Below are 16856 nucleotides of genomic sequence, written 5' to 3'. Positions count from 1 at the left end.
TCATAATTCTGTGGGTCTGCAATTTGGGCTGGGCTCAATGCTGGCTTTTTTGTTCCAGGTGCACTAGGCTCATCTCATTTGGGCCAGTTCTTGTATCTGCTGTTAGCTGGCAGGTTGGCTGGAGGCTGGCTTCTCCAGGATGGCCTCACAAACTTGTCTGGTGATTGGTTTCTGTTACCTGAACAGATGGTGTAATTGAGTCACGTGTCTCTTGTCATATAGCAGGCTTGCCAAGGCTTATTCATATGATGGTGGTAACAACAGATCCCAGGAATGGCAAATGGGTAAGTCCCAGTGTATAAATGCTTTTCAAATTTTTGCTTGTGCTGTACTTTGCCTATATCCTTGTGGCCAAGAGTTCACAAAGCTCATCCATTTTCAAGAGCTGGGGAAATAGGTACTTACTCTTCATTGGAGAAATGAAAGATTGTGGTCATTTAAAAAATCTACCACATCTTGGGGTGCCTGAGTGGCTCAGTCAGTTAAGCGTCTCACCCTTGATTTTGGCTCAGGTCGAGATCTTGTGGTTTGTGGGATCGAGCCCCATGACAGGCTCTGTCCTGACAGTGAGGGTCCTTCTTGGGATCCTCTCTCTTCCTCCCTCTCTCTCTCAAAATAAATAAATAAAAATTTTTTTTTAAAAGTCTACCACATCCTGGAAATACTCTTTATGACCATAGTCTATCCACTGTGTAATATTTTCAGCACCCATGGAATTCACAAGGGAAATGATACTTGTGTCATAGCTACATTTTTGAGGATGTATTTGGTAGAGTGATAGAATAAACCTCTGGTGTATGTATTGCATATATGAAAAATATATTCCGAATACACATAGCAAAGCCAATATTTACCTGACCTTTTAAGCTTTATGTACTATTGATAATTAATACATGCATGTTCTTGGTTAATATCGAGCTGTGCTCTTTGATTACTAATCCAAATATTTGTATAAAACAACATAAGCCAAGTCGATACATGACAAAGTTGTAGAAAACACTACTACTCACTTCATAGCAGGTCAACTTTTTATAGATTTTTATCTGTAAATATCAGTGTTTGAAGTAGGTAATGGTATGCTGCCTCGTGCAACATCTACTTTGTCCCTTTTGGTGTACTTTCTTGAATTGTGGAGGCCTAAAAGATAAAACTAAATTTCCCCAAATCCTCGCATCTAATGTTCTTCATACTATCCGAGATCTACAGCTGAGATTTGTAAGGTGGAATTAAGTTACATTTGTGTAGTCGAGTACAGGGAGAGAGCATCCTGTAGGGGAGAATTTTGATTTTCCTGGAATAGCTATAAAACAGGTCTTCATCAACAAAAATGCAAATATTGTTTTGTTAAGTTTGAGTCTCAACAGGAAACAAAGGACACACTGTCTATTTATAAAGGCACCATTGGTAAAGGTCTGCATGGTATGTAGGCCATCTTAATGAATACAGCAATTTCCCTGGTCTCGCAGCAGTAGGGATGCCCTCTAACCCTACCCCAAAGGAGTGAGAAATGGATATTCAACTGGAGTAGAGAGGGAGAGAGAATTGTGCAGGGCAAGTTGCCTCAAGGAACACAGCCATCCTGAGGCAATCTAACAGAACCTAACAGATTTAGGGAGGGACCTAAATCAATAAATGTCATAAATTCACTCTCTTCCCTCCAATTTTTTTGCAGTATTCCCACTGGTCCATCCAAAGAGAATCCATAGGGGTCATTACCTTGTTAGTAGAATCGGGTAGATCAGCCTTTTGGAGCAGGGAGCAAAGCAGAAAAGGGTTGAGAGTAGATATGGAAGATCAAATGGCCAATATGTAGTTCAGGTTCATCGTAGTTGTCAAATATTTGATTCATAGCATAGTAAGTGGTGAGCAGAAGCCATAGTGGTGTTTTCACTAGAACAGGACCAAAGTTCTGTTCTGGCTGCAGTTTTCCTGCTGTCTAACATCCAAGTTTGGCTCTTTGGCTGAGATAGAAATTTGTTAAGCTACCTAATGCCCTTAATACATCCTTTTCTGCTTAGCAGGGATTCTGTTGTTAGGAACAAAGAACCCTATCTATATAGTAGTGATAATAAGTAAATGAAAGAATAAATAATTGAAAATAATCTGTGACCTTACTTAAAACTGGAACATCAAATTAAAGCATAAGATAAATGTTAAATCATGTTAACATTAAAGCAAAATATTTTGGTGACTTTAAACGTTCCATATAGTAATAGAATATTATTTGAAACAACCAATGTGTTTAAATCTTAAATAAATGTACAGAGAGAGAAGAAATGTCACTACCAGATGTATGAGAAAACTACTTAGTGACATCCTTCAAAGACCACTAAAGCTATTTTTTTCTATACGTTGGTTATCTAGTATAAATCCCAAAGGTATTTGTTTATGATTTAGATATATCCCAATATCTTAACCAAATGGGTGTCACTGATACCTTTTTGGAATTTATTTATAGATGGGCATCCTCTTTCCATGAAAAAAAATATGCCCTTCTGTAAAATTTCAGAGTTAATGGATTCCTTCCAAGATATCTATGAACTTGAAGTTAATAGTCCTTGTTTGGGAGAGCTATGAACAAATCAGATAATGAGAGTTATCACATACTGCGAATACCCACTGCTACAGCAATCCTAAGGTTATTGCAAAGAGAAGCCTAGTTCATTGAATATGAGCTGGCATATTTTGTGGCACTTGGTCGGTTTTGTCTAAGGGAAGAGGACTTTGATCTAGAGTCAGAATTGTTTATCAGCCTACATTGAAAAGAGTTTGCTAGCAAGTTGACATGCCTCTAAAACTTGTTAAATAGCAGAAGTAATCATTTTCTTCTGAATTTGTAATCACTTGAGAAGTATAGGACTTTGCATCAGAAACCACATTTTCTTTTATTTAAGTTCTTGAGCTGTGGCAAGTCACACATTTCCTGGAGTCTCTATGAGGCAAGACAGCAAAAACTGGCACAATTCATATATAAAATCGGGCAACTATACTGAATATGATCCATTAAATTTATATTAAATTGTGTTTTACATTTTCAAACCGTGAGCAGTGGGAAGAAAATATATGTGGTGAGGGAGACACATGCATAAAGGCACACTATGAACACATTTGGACATTATTTTTTGTCACTTTTAAATCAGCCTTTGGCGCCATCTTCAATACCAAGAATGCAAAAAATCTGCCATTTTAAATATTCTTGAGGCAAGTAACAGGGTGTGTGGTACATAGAACTGTTTTTCCCCCACACCCTACGTGTTATACCATCTGGACTTAAGTGGTTTTTAGGTGGTTGACTAGGCTTTTGTTCTGCTGTTTTTTATTCGTTTTTTTGTAAACCATCGTGTCTTTGAGAATTAAGATAAACAACTGAAGATAAAAAAAGACATGGTAGAATTATGCATCTAAAACACAGGTTTTCCAGACTAGAAAATACAAGGGGAAATTATGGGAACAAACGGGACATACGAAGAATATGACTAGTTGGGCATTAGTGGCACCTCTTACTTTCTTAATTGAAAACACCTTCTTTAATTTAAAAGGTTATCATTTAATGTAGTAGTACAGCCACTACTTCAATTGTGAATTGAACTGTCATGTTTATTTAATTAAAAGAAATAATAATTCAATCTGTGATTGCTCTAGCTTTGTTTTTCTTATTTAAGACTATTCAGGGTCTTTTGTGATTCCATACAAATTTTAGGATTGTTTATTATGGCTCTGTGCAAAATGCTGGTGGGATTTTGATAGGGTTTACATTAAATGTGTAGATTGATTTGGGTAGTATAGACATTATCAAACTCAACATCCAAAAAACAAATAATCCAGTTAAGAAATGGGCAGAAGACATCAACAGGCCTTTTTCCAAAGAAGACACCCAGATGTCCAACAGACACATGAAAAGATGCTCATCATCACTCAGCATCAGGGAAATACAAATCAAAACCATGATGAGATAACACCTCACATCTGTCAGAATGGCAAAAATTAACAACACAGGAAATAAGAGATGTTGGTGAGGACGTGGAGAAAGTGGAACCCTCTTACACTGTTGGTGGGAATGCAAACTGGTGCAGTCACTCTGGAAAACAGTATGGGAGTTCCTAAAAGTTAAAAAAAGAGCTACCCTATGACTCAATAATTGTACTACTAGGTAATTACCCAAAGGATACAATAATACTGATTCGAAGGAACATATGCACCCCGATGTTTATAGCAGCATTATCAACAATAGCCAAATTATGGAAAGAGCCCAAATGTCCATTGACTGATGAATGGATAAAGAAGGTGTGTTATATTAATACAATGGGATACTACTCAGCCATGAAAAAGAATGAAATCTTGCCATTTGCAACAAGGTAGATAGAGAGTATTATGCTAAGCAAAATAAGTCAGTCAGAGAAAGACAAATATCATATGATTTCATTCATATGTGGAATTTAGGAAACAAAACAGGTGAACATAGGGGAAGAGAACAAAAAGGAGAGTGAAGCAAACCATAAGAAACTCTTAATTATAGAGAATAAACTGAGGGTTGCTGGAGGGGAGGTAGGCAGGGGGTAAACGAAATGGGTGATGGGTATTAAGGAGGGCACTTGTTGTGTTGAGCATTGCGTGTTATATGTAAGTGAGGAATCACTAAATTCTACTCCTAAAAGCAACATTACACTGCATGTTGACTAACTTGAATTTAAATACAGATTTGAGAAAAGTTATTTTATTATAAGCGTCTGAACTGTCCGATCTGTTGATTTTATAATTCTCTCTGCAGTAGCACTAATCTTTCTACACTATGACTCTGTCTTTTTTGGAAATCAAACAAGCTTTCTTTAGCAAATGACTTCTTTTTATGAATGTTTAAAAATGTAGGTTACATTCAGCTTATAAGAGAAGAAAAAAAATAGGGGGCAAATTGGTTGGAATGTGAAGCTAACTTTTTAATTAAATTCTTCATCACCATCAATATGCATTCGAGAGATTGAATATGCAAATAGCAATGGCCACACAATATATAAAAATAGCACTTTGACCCAATGGAGTCAGTCCAGCAGCAAACAGTACACAAGCAATGACCCCTGTAGTAACCAGCACAAAGTGACCAGTTCCGCATGTAACTGACAGCTTTCCTTATTTTTGCCCCTGCTTCCACCCTAGGACCAACTGGAAAGAGCCAACTATGCAATATCTAACCAATCACATAGGATGCCCACTTCTAGTTAGCCCATCTACAAATTCCCCATGACCATAACCTCTGGTTATGGCAGGCCTAAAGTCTTCAATTTTTTCCACTATAAAGCTATTTTTTTTCTTCTTGCCTTTGAGTTTCTGCCAAACCTGAGTGATGGTGGTTAACTCCGTGGTTGCAGTACACTGAGTAAATAGACATTGCTTGTCATGGGTTGTACAGAGCTAACTAACTTGTCTGTATTTATTAAGGCTTTCCTCTCTTAGCACTCTGAGATTATTTCTGTATTGGTTCTTACATTAGAGAAATAGTGTGTTTGCTTACCTGCCTTCCCCATGAGAGTGAGATACCCTAGAAGGAGGTGTGCCTTACAACGTATGACAGCATTTGCTACATACAGAGTAGTATTTCTGAGAAATACTTATCCATTTATTTGTTGAGTGGGTGACCTCTGTTAGCACTGTGTTAGTAGTAGGACATCAAGGGGTAGCATACATGGACTCTAATCTCAAAACACTTAAAACTTTTCATTACTTTTCCAGGCAAAAGTTGTCCTTGCAACTTTTGATGATGTCCAAAGATAACTGGATTATTTCTGAAAACAAGATAGCATCATTTTGGATTCAGAGACTGCTATTTAGATAGAGTATTTTTACCAGTTTCATAAAATTTCATGACTCATTAAACCATTTTACTCCTGCTCAGTTTTAGACCCAAACCCTATTTAGTAGTTCAATTTTAGTTTGCTCTTAGTGGAAATTTATTCCTGCCAGCCCCTTGAAATCCTAATGTTCAGGAATTATAGGTTTAAGACCATATTTATTTTTCCCCCTCTATTGTAAAATAGTTTTATGGTACAATTTGTTCATAAATGACTGATTTAAGTGAAAGAAGTTGATCAATATTTAGAAGAATGAAACTCCTCAAAAAATATTCCTTCTGTATTCTTTCTTTGAGGATATCTCATTTTATTTCTACTTATTCTATTTATAGCAATAAACAATGGAAGAGCGAAGCAAGCATTTTCTTTACTACATGCATTCCTTTTTTTATGCCCAAAAGGCTTTTCTTCAGTTCTTTATCTCTTGAAAATACAATTTATTCTATTTGGTCTCCTTCACCCCCCTCTTTCACTGCCTGTCATTCTTCAAATACTTGAGCACTAATAGTACTAGGAATTGTAGATACAGAGATGAACAAGACAGAATCCTTGTCCTCGTGAAACTTACATCTATGTGGAAGAAGATACACAACAAGCTAACAAACATGACAGCTGAAACTTGTGGAAAATGCTATTAATTTAATAACCAGGGTGACGTAATAGACAGGGACTAGGAATTGATTGCAATAGTTCTTCCAAGAACACAGGGAAGGCTTCTCTGTGGAGCAGATATTTAAGGTAAATATACTCTGTCCCTTTTATTTTTCTTATTCTTCAGTTTGAAATAATACATACCAAAGTCCAAGTTTCATCAATTAATTTAAGCTTTCTAAAATTCACATATTGTGACTTCACTGTTGGCTATAGGATGCGGGCCATAGGATAAGAACTATACATCTTTCTCATGGAGAAGGTCATTCATGATAGGCTTGGAATTTAACTCATTAGATTTTTATTGTCATTCAAGGATAATTACAGAACATCACCTATCAAATAGGCTATCTTAGTTTTTTCAACTGAAAATCAAAGTAAAATCGATAACATCTATTTCAGGAATTGGCAGACTTTTCCTGTAGCAGGCCATATAAGCAAATATTTTAGGTTCACAGAATGTATGGTCTGCTGCAACTACCTAACTCTGCCTTCGTGGGGTGAAAGCAGCCACAGGCACTATGTAAATGAATGAGCAGTAACTGCATTCTAATAAAACTTAATTTACAAAAACAGTTTGGTGGTCAGATTTGTCCCCCAGCTTCTAGTTTGGCAACTCCTGGCCTATCCAGTGGTTATGAGGTGTAAATGAGGTAATTGGCTGAATATACTAAGCACATTCATTGTCACATTGTTGAGTCCTCAGTAAAGGTGTTACGGTATTTAGTAAAATTATGATTAGTATTATCATGAATCTTATAAAGGTGTCAAATCCAGGGCAATTTCTATTTGGAATTCCTTTCTATTTGGAATTCCTTTCAACCTTAGCCAAGTGAGCAAATAGATGAATATGATGAGAAATTCATGGGTAATTCTGATTGACTGTTAACCTAAACATATTTTTATTTAGGTTTTTCTGATTATTTTTTCATGTCAGACAACCTTTTAGTACCTTTAAATAATATGAAAAATAATAAATGTCTTACACATAGTTCCCCAGAGGGCAATGCGCTGTAATCAGTATCCCTGAAAACAGTATGATTTGTAGTCCACGTGGTTATTTGCTCTCCTCTCTGTTCTTAGAGTCTCTTTGTTTCCCTTTATTTGTATCTGTTCTTACAATATATATGTCATCCCTGGGCACTCTTATATTTTCATTTCCTTCATGTGTGTTGTTATACTAAACCTCACAGCACAATGTGGAGTTTAGAAACAAGACAGTCTAAAGATTGTTGCTGCAAGGTTGCCTGCAAGGTTCTTTCAAATTCGGAGGGAAGGTTTTTTAAATTTTTTGTCATTAAGAACAATAGAATGCATCATTAGATTAAGCATGAAGATTCCTGTTTGTATCAATTAATGTATACTCTTCTATCTTGTGTGGTTGTATTACTTTGAAATGCATTTAAGTATGTTAACACAGAGCAAGTGAAAATGTGAAATATTTTTGGAATTGTTGAAAGATTTGTTTTTCCATCATGAAATTAAGCATTAGACCAAAGAAAGTAGTGCTAACGTTAGGAAATATACAAAATTTTACCCTTCAAAGTGCTATCTTCATTTATCATAAATGATGGCAGAACAATAGATTGCATTTTAGTTTATGTTTGGTATGATGTACATTGAGAAAAAATTAATTGCACAAATTCAATCACATAAAAATGTGATGGTTACTAATATGCCTCAAAATAAATATTTAGCAATCCTGGAGGAGAGAAAAATTGCAAGTATCCAGAAAACACATCAGACTGGAATGGTGGAGAAAACTGGAAATGTTGAATGTATGAAAGAGAAGACCAGTCAATTGGGGGAGGACAGGATTACTTCTTTCAAAGTAATGGGAAAGCTGATATATTGAAGCAGTAGCAAACTTTGAGGCTATAAAATTCCCAATGGCATAAGTAGGAGGAAGGATTTTTTGCATGAGGATGGAATTCATGATGTAAATCAATGGTTCTGCACCTGTTTTGAGTCACTGAGTTGATGGAAGATATACACCAACAGTATGCAAATGTTTGCTTAGGATTTCAGCCTCATAGATCAACTACAATGGGGAAGGAGTTTGCATGGACCCCAGATTAAAAATGCACAGAATAAAAGAGAAACCTTTTTAATTAAGTAGAACTGTTGAAAAGTGAAATACACAGCTTGATGAATTTCCCTTCACAAAAAGAGTTTAGGTGGACAGGAGTGAATACATGATTACCTGTCTCAGATTTCACAGAAGGAATTGTTGTTTAATTAATTAATTGAATACTTTCTCTTTGTCGGTCCTTTCTATGATTCTTTGATCCATAGATATGTTTAGATATGTGTATTTTTAAAACAGTGGTAGCTGCTACTCAGCAGGTTTGTTGAATCTTTTCCTCAAAGTATAAAAAACTGGGCTAACTGCAACCTTCATCCATATAAAAGTGCCTGCACAGAAATGAATCAATAATTAGTGCAAATCTTTACCAAGACCTTTTTGAAATCATTACAGGTATTGAGTGTGCTATATATCTATAGCAGTGCAGAAAATAGCTTTCTACCATGAATGTTGTGCTCATTTGTATATTTTATCAATTATTTATTTTTAAATATATAGTTCAAACAGGAAGATTTGGAGATTTCTCTGAAAATTCTGTTATTTGCCTTACTAGGGAATTTAGGAAACCAAGATTGTTTTCAGAATGATTTCTTTTTTGATAGGAGGGGATTCAGAACTCCATCTAATAAGGAGAAAGTACATTTTTGCCCACATACAATACTAAAACCAACTGTTGCCTGGATTTTTAAATGATAAGATTGAATACAGATGCATCATCTAGCCTTTTCACCTATCCGTGTATGGGTTTATAAAAAGGGTCCTCTAAGATGGATGCAATTACCATCAATTTATCCTGCATTTTAGGAGAGACTGTATGGTATGATTCAATCAAAATGCGGTCTCTGGACCAGGGGGCATCAGCATCACCTATAAGCTTGTTACAAATACACATTCATGGCTATCACCTCATTGTGCTCAATCAGAACCTCTGGTGATCAGATCCAGCAACTATATTTCATAAGCTTTCCAGGAGACTCTTATGTACACTTAAATTTGAGAACCATTGGTATAGTTGAAAATAGATGGGCTTTGTGGTCAAACATTCATTGTAATCTGAATATCTCTACTTACTAATTCTCTAAGTTATTGGATCTGTCTTTGCTTGTTTCCTTTAGCAGGGATAACAAACTTTTTAGCGAGGCTTGAGGATTAGTGAAAATGTATGAAAAGTAATAAAGTTTAGCCAGTGTATAGTAATTGGCAGGATTTTTTTTTTTGTTTTGGGTAATGATATGTACTATTATTTGATTTTTGGTACCAAGGTATCTACTTTGCATGTATTACCTTACTTAATCCACACTGCAACCTTATTTGTTATGTATTGTTTTACCCATTTTGCAGAGGAAGAAAGTAAGGTATAGGATAGTGAACTTTCAGCTACATGATTCACTGAAAATTGAATGAAGGTGAATGTATAGTTCTAGTGGTAAATATTGGTGTGGAATTCGTAACTTTTAACTAAAGGTGTTATGTTTGGGATTTGTACTTTGGCTTCTATTTTGAATTATAAAACAAAAAAAAAATCATTCATGACTAAGCACTGATCCCCAGATTAATGTTACCTTCTTATATTTCACTTTATCAAGTACACAGTGGTTTACTCAATGGTTTACTAATGGTGGATTTGATTTCTTAGAGTCTATCCATCAGCTTTAAACCATTGTTGATGATACTCTGAGTTAAATAATACCAGAGGTCTCACTGAAGGCTACACGTAATCATTTTCCATGTTGGTGATTTGAATAACACTTCTTTAGTGCATTATCACTTTTTGCAATATGTGGATTGAACCTAGGGTTAATTACATATTTTAGACTTAATCACTATTTCCACTTCCAATACGCTTCAACTAGAATTTTCCTAGACCGCCGGTTTCTTTATTGTCACACTAAAAGGATAATATATTTTCTTGAGAAAGATGTCCTGAAATCATGGGGGTGTTTTGATTGAAAAAAAAAAAGCTGAGTTGAGTTCAAGGCAAATAAATATGTAAAATATTCCTTCAGGACTAGGTCATGCACTTTTCAAATGAAATGCTCACATGATACTACTGTGAATTGAAAATCAGTGCCCTCTGGCCTGACAGGTTCTGATGGCAGTCTGAAAACTTTTAATCAGCACTGCCTTCCTGACAGTGATTAGTGAGAACTCAGCTATTCGGAATTACTTTTTTCATGATTCCTAATTTTTTCCCCACTTCTCTCTTGCAATTATTGTTAGCTGTATGGGGCATAACGTTTATAGTCTCAAATTTTTCTGTAATGCACATGAGAAGATTTCATCACTTCTTTTGTTCTGAGCCTGTGGGAAGTTAAAGAGACTTCTAAGGCATCTTTCGAAGTTAACTAAGATCTAGGTCAACAAATATATTTTGTGTATTCTCTTGAATGTAGGAACAGTGAAATGGAAATAAGTTTCTAGGGGAAACTGTTTCATAATACAGTGCTCTCAATTAGAGAATTTATTTTCTTCTCTTCTTGGCTAAAACAAAAAACAGCAAACTACCCCACTGTCATAGTCAAAATTAGTATCCTTGCTGCTGACTTAATACTTGATAGGTACTCATTAATTTTTAATGTATACTTTTGTTTCTTTTATATAATCTTCTAGAACAATTGGTTTCCATATGCAATTTTGATTTTCCTTATACAGCAGATTTTTGTTCTTAATTACTTCTTCAAAGATATTAATTACTTTTATTTATAAATTAAACATATTTTTCATTGTCGGGTTTTATTTTTATGTTTGGGAATGGTTTTCCTTTTTAGTTTCCAGCTTTCTCAAGAGCAATGATCTTGATGGTATTTACAGGTAGTGTTGTTTAACAATGACTACTCATAGTTATAGTAGTTACCTACAGTCATCTTTTTCTATTCTTATTTTCATTTCCATCATTGTCCTCTGAAAGACAAATATTTTGTATAAAAGTTGTGAAGCACAGAATATTTTACTAGAAATAGTGGGTGAGTGTTTGTAGATGAACACTTGAGATCAGGAAGAGGAGAGGAAGAGAGGAGAGAATAGGTATGAATAGAAAAATCCTAGCACACACTCTGAGTGAAGTGGCTTACAGAAACACACTCTCCAGTGATGAATTTGTGGCCTTATGTTTATCTAATAAAAGAAAAGATTTCTCTGGTACTACTTATGTCAGTGGTAGGTAATAAGAGCTTTTAAAATAGGAGTCAAACTTTTAAAACATAATTCCCTTTACATGTCACATTTCCTAGGGATCTTCTCGCTCCCATGTAAAGAATCATTTTAGCTTTTTATTAGAAACTGTGGTTGGGCTCTGTACTGGGTGTGGAGCCTGCTTAAGATTCTGTCTATCCCTTTCCCTTTGCCCCTCCCCCATCCATTCGCTCTCCTACTCTCTCTCAAAACAAACAAACAAACAAACAAAAATGTGGCTAAGATTTCCTTTTTTGGTACAAAGTTAGTCAATGGCAAAAAAATATTGATCTAAGGCACTCAGACAACCAAGTTTTATATTATTTATAGTTTGGCTCCTATTTATTTATTTTTAAAGTCTACTTACTTATTTTGAGAGAAAGAGAGAGAGAGAGAGAGAGAGAGTGAGCGAGCATGCCCCAGTGGGGGAGGGGCAGAGATGGAAGGTGAGAGAGAGAATCCCATGCAGGCTCCACACTGTCAGGGCAGAGCCCCATGCAGGGAGGGCTCTAACCCATGAACCATGAGATCATAACCTGAGCCACTGCTTAACCACTGAGCTATCCAGTTGTCCCTAGTTTGGCTCTTTAAATGAGCGTATGAACTTTCTTCGTGTTAATTACAACAAGTTGATACAAGAGATGCTGACTTATCATTTTAGACAGTGAATTATTCTATTATTAGGTCTATTTCTTTAATTTCTGTTTTTCTTCATTAGTTTGAAAGCTTCTTAGAAAGTGCATTTATAATCTTTTGTTTAACTGTGGGTCAAATTTGCTACTTATGTACTCAATAGGATGTCAGCCAGCCTGGTTAATGGGAGTGCATACTGTGGGATTTTAATCTGTTGGCATGTTTTATGTGTTAATTGGATAAATATGAAACGATTTCACGTATCAAGAAATATCAGAAGTAGTTTAGTCCCTTCATTCTTCAAACCATGTATAATATTCCCCACATAATTGTGAAAGAGCACCTTTCAAGATTATCTTTCTTTGGACTAATTCTAGACATAATTAAAATCTGTTCTATCACTGAATTCAAATAAAACTTGTAAAGCCGTTATTAGGCAAATGTTTCTTTTCCAGACAATTCTCTTCTTATTACTATTCCTTATATGCCCATGTGACATTTGCACTTTATTTTAAAGTTGCCATGTTGGGCTGGTCCTGAAAGATCTGGCTATCCTTGGCAGTCAGTGGTGCTGACTTGGGATGTTGCTCGTTACAATTTCAGCATAAAATACAAGCCAGTGTAGTGTTTAATGATGGGTTGTATGTGTACAAACAGATCAGAAACGATATTATGAAGGGAAAGATTAAAATGTAGACAAAACCATAGATAAGAGTTTAACACTTCCTTGGGTCCCCCATTACTGTTATTCATTACCCTTGTTCCAGTTTTGATTCATCCTATTGTTAATAATGTCTAGATATCACATGAACAGTGTCTTACCCTACTCCTAACCCCCTTGGGAATTCAAAACACCATTAAAATTCCAAGATTAAACAAAGTCATTTAAAAAAAACACATCATTTTGTGGGCATCTGGGTGGCTCAATCAGTTAAGCGTCCCACTCTTCATTCCGGTTCAGGTCGTGGTCTCACAGTTCATGAGTTTGAACCCTGCGTCAGGCTGTGTGCTTATAGCATAGAGCCTGCTTAGGATTCTCTCTCTCTCTCTCTCTCTCTCTCTCTCCCTCTCCCTCTCTCTCTCTCTCTCAAAATAAATAAGCATTAAAAAATAATTTAAAAATCCCATCATTTTGTATCCTACAGTTCATCAAATTGCTTTCGAATTCTATGTACCTAGTATTTCACTTCTTTCAAAAGAACATGATTCAGCTCGAATATCTGCTATACTAGTTTTTTTTTTACACACTATTTCCACCTTTTTTCCCTTTAAAACTTCTGACACCAAATAGGTGGAGGTCCCCCCCGCCCATTAACAACCAATTCTCTCAACGCTCTGGACATGAACCAGGTGTCATACGATTTAATTCTGTTACCTATCTGGAGTTAATACAGAGCCGATAGAATAAGAACTCAGGCCCACAAGACTGCTCCTGCCTCGGGTACAAATTGCAAGTCCCAAATTTCTACCTGTACTTTTGATCTCCTAGCTATAGATTGGGGGTTCTTGTGACCCTCTCTCAAGTTTGATAATGTGCTAGAACAATTCCCAGGTCTCGGGAAAACACTTTAATGCTATAATAATTCTATCATTATAAAGGATAGAAATTCAGAACCAGCCAGGTGGAAGAGATGGATAGGGTAAGGTATGTGGGAAGGAGAGTGTGCCACCCTGCCATCACCTCCATATGTCCACCAACTGGGAGGCTCTACAAACCGTCATTTACGGGGCATTCATGGAGGTTGCATTACACAGACATAATGAATTAAATAATTGGCCACTGATGCTAACTAAACCTCCACTCTCTCTCCCTTCTCCAGTGACTGAGGGGTGGGACCGAAACCCTCTAACCATGCCTTCGTCTTTCTGGACACCAGCCCCCATCCGGAAGCTACCTAGGTGCATCAAGAGTCACCTCATTGGATCAAAAGGTGCTCCTGTCACGCAGGAAATTACATAGGGTATAAGAGCTCTGTGTCAGGAACTAGGGACAAAGACCAAATCTCTATTTCTCATTGTGCCACATCTCCTATGATCAAGCAATGCACAGAGAAAGAAAAAATGCACTGCCTCACCCATGCCTACTGAAACATCCAGAATGCACAGAACTCTGTATTCGGTCACAAAAGTGACATCCAGATAGCTCTGGTGTTTTTTCTAGCTAAGTCTTCTTCTTGCTTTTCAATCCCACATTCGCAACAGGGAAAAAAGTTACCCTTTTTTGGTACCTTGCTTAGCCCTTGACACATTGTCTTGCATAGCTCATACTCCCAAAATGTTTTGAATGGATTCTTTAAAATAAGCACTAGAGTAGCTTCTTGAAGTTTGAATACTTTTTCATATTAATAAACATTAAAAACAACCATAACAACCATGAAAACTTGCAAAAATTGAATTCCACTTGTGTGCCCAAAACTATGCTATGCACTCTCTCTAATTTATTTTTTTCTATTAAAATTTTTTTTAATGTTTATTTATTTTTGAGAGAGAGAGAGAGAGAGAGAGAGAGACAGATCGTGAGGAGGGGAGGGTCAGAGAGAGGGAGACTCCGAAGCGGGCTCCAGGCTCTGAGCTGTCAGCACAGAGCCCAACACGGGGCTCAAACTCCAACTGTGAGATCATGACCTGAGCCAAAGTCAGATGCTTAACCAACTGAACCACCCAGGCTTCCTGTGTTCTTTCGAATTCTTACATTATTTCAATGTATGTCTTACCTTTCCTCATTTAATACATGAAGCTCAAACAGCATAACTGACTTTCCCATAGCTATAAATATAGGACTGAGATTCAAATAGAAGGCTGTTTGCAATATAATGCTCCTCATGCCAAAAACTTTTTGAAATGCTCTCCGTGTATATGAAATTTTTACAAAATGAAATAGGGTTGGGAAAGCTACATTGTTATTTTTATTGCCCATTTTTGCAGTTTCTCAAAAATTTTGGTTTGTCCCATTCCCACCCCATGGACTTTCCCTTGATCAAGGTTATTTTTGTCCATTATAATACTCACAATGACAAGACAATGAAATTAGGTCTGTGTCATAAGGTTTTATATTGGCAAGCTTATGTACATTGAGTATTTTGCCTTAAAATTCAAGAGGAAAAGGGCATTTTCCTCAGCTGTTGCAGCTTTGTATTTGAATACAAAATAATAAAATAGAAGTGACTGTCAGTTTGGTCCAGTTTTATTCCTAGAGTTTTTACTTTTTATTTAGAGCAGTCAATACCTTCTCCAGTGTGTGCGTGTGCGTGTGTGTGTGTGTGTGTGTGTGTGTAATAACAACAAGTACACTTTAACCTTTGAATTTTATAATAAAAATCATTAAGTAACTGTTGCAACATGTTTTTATTCCTACTGTATATGCTCTATCCAGGTGAAAACATTTACCCTTTGTATTACTTGTTCAGTAGTGTCAGAATTTTAACACTGGCCATTCTGTTGACTGAAGATGATAGCTTTTTGGATAAGAGGTGCAGGCAAACTTACTAATAAATGTGGTACAATGATATTGACAAAGTTCCAGAGTCTACAGTCTGGCTTGCATATACTCTGCATACAAATGGAGAAAAATCACATAGTCTGACAAATTCTAATGTTTCACACAGAATTCTTTTCAGAGCTGTCTGTTTTTCATAGATCTGATGGGAATTAAACAGATCTTTGTCCTCAACTGAAAAATCGATAGTTAGAACTCATCTCATGCCAAATTTGGCTCCCAGTTTAATCCATGATTAATTGAAACATGTCCTATATTTCTTATTTTTATTGTCCTTATAAAACTTCCATAAAGAAATAATCATAAATCTATTATTTCACCATATAATTAAAAGATAAATTGAGATGGCATCAGTTTAATAAAAATGCAGAATTTTTGTTGAGTTAAGATTAAAAATGTTTCATTATTCAATTTACTCAGCCATACTTTCTACAGGAATTCAATACCTCCAGCTTTCCAGTTCCTCTGTGGAATACTTCATCATCTGGCATATGACCTCAGAATATCTCCCAGGTAAGTGTGACAGACTGTGAAGTTCAAGGGAAAGAAAAGAATTATGGAATATTAGCGTTCCCAATTTCTTTCTCTGTTGTGAAAGATGATTATGATTCCCATCCATATCTATTCAACTTGCTGTGTGTACTGGTGAAATAGAGATTCCTGTCCCACAGACACTGGGCTTTGGCCAAGAGAGTGTGATCAGAGGTGAAATATACCACATCCAAACACAAATCTTCAACAGCCATTGATTGTGTCTGTTCCCACCAATTCTCTGGTTATCTTTCCCCCTTCTCTGAGAATTACATGTTGCAAGTAAATGTCTCCCCTTCAGCCTGGATCCTTGTGTGAAAGGATGTGGGAGGCAGAGACCCACAGCTGCCAACATAAAACAACAGTGAGGAATAAAGCTTTGTTGTTGTAACAAAATTCTTGGGCACATTTCCCCATAAGTAGGTGTTGGGTTGGTATAGGATTC

The 16856-nt window shown here is 36.2% G+C and overlaps 1 long non-coding RNA gene across 1 annotated transcript in view; it reads left to right on the top strand.

Moving 5' to 3' along the window:
* The window catches only part of LOC122216676, a 115410-nt gene extending 99023 nt beyond the window's left edge, over positions 1-16387 (top strand). Inside the window, exon 4 of the long non-coding RNA XR_006201039.1 lies at positions 16316-16387. This is a non-coding gene — a long non-coding RNA (uncharacterized LOC122216676). The remainder of the gene's footprint in view (positions 1-16315) is intronic.
* The last annotated feature ends 469 nt before the right edge of the window (positions 16388-16856 follow it).

The sequence above is a fragment of the Panthera leo genome, chromosome A1, assembly GCF_018350215.1.
Source record: "Panthera leo isolate Ple1 chromosome A1, P.leo_Ple1_pat1.1, whole genome shotgun sequence".
NCBI classification, from domain to species: Eukaryota; Metazoa; Chordata; class Mammalia; order Carnivora; family Felidae; genus Panthera; species Panthera leo.
This window is presented reverse-complemented; position numbering and strand designations above follow the sequence as displayed.